Source organism: Aptenodytes forsteri, unplaced genomic scaffold, assembly GCF_000699145.1.
Source record: "Aptenodytes forsteri isolate BGI_AS27 unplaced genomic scaffold, ASM69914v1 Scaffold54, whole genome shotgun sequence".
Classification (NCBI taxonomy): domain Eukaryota; kingdom Metazoa; phylum Chordata; class Aves; order Sphenisciformes; family Spheniscidae; genus Aptenodytes; species Aptenodytes forsteri.
The window spans coordinates 9,149,486-9,150,415 of record NW_008796044.1 but is presented as its reverse complement, the minus strand read 5'-3'; the positions used below and the strand labels follow the sequence as shown (position 1 = coordinate 9,150,415).

General features: G+C 69.9%; 1 protein-coding gene across 1 annotated transcript in view; it reads left to right on the top strand.

Annotated features, from left to right (window-relative positions):
• The window catches only part of DBN1 (drebrin 1), a 5,677-nt gene that overhangs the window by 3,710 nt on the left and 1,037 nt on the right, over positions 1-930 (top strand). The window lies entirely within an intron of this gene.

The window sequence follows — 930 nt, the reverse complement described above, 5'->3', positions numbered from 1 at the left end:
GCCTTCCTCCTCCTCCTCCTCCTCCTCCCCCCCGCGGACCCCCTTCCCCTATATCACCTGCCACCGCACCCCAAATCTCTCCTCTTTCTTCCCATGTAGGTAGCTGGGAGCCCCCGGGCACACAGCTCCGGGGGGCCGAGCCGCGGGTGGCCGCCCCACAGCCCACCCCAGCTCCACGGCACACCGGGCCGGGGGGGGCACGAGGATACCGACAGCGGAGGCAGAGCCCCTCCCATGGGCACCCTGAGGGGGCCGGGCACCCAAGTGGGGGCTGCACCTGCACCCACAGGCACCCTGAGTGCCCTGGCTGGGGCTGGCCCCACAGTGGGCGCTGTGCCCCTGGGGTGGGGGGATGTGGCAGGCTGTGCCCGTGGGGCCGGTTGTGCCCCTGGTACAGGGAGGGGGCACCAGGTAGGCTGTGCCCATGGGACAGACGGGGACAGGGCAGAGCTGTACCCAGGGTGATGATGCTCTGCCATGGGATGGAGCATTCTGTGCCCATGGGATAGAGGGGGTGCAGGGCAGGCTCTGCTCATGGGGCAGATGGAGATGGGGCAGGCTGTGCCCGTGGGACGTGTCTGGCTGTGCCCGTGGGGCAGAAGGGGACAGGGCAGTCTGTGCCCTGGACCACACAGCACTGTGCCCATGGGGCAGTGCAGGATGGAAAAGGCTGTGCCCAGGATCGTGTGGGGCTGTGCCCATGGGGCAGAAGGAAGCCAGGCGGTGCCTGGGGCCGTGTGGGGCTGTACCCCCTGGCCAGGGGGGTAGCGGGGCACAGAGCTGTGCCTGCAGAGGAGAGGCTGTGCCAGGGCCCAGCTGGGCAATGCGTGGGCAGGGCCGGCATGTGTCACAGCAGGTATGGGGCTGCCTGTCCCCACACCTGGCAGATGCGGGGGCTGTGGCTGCATGGGGCCGGTGGGGATGCCCGGG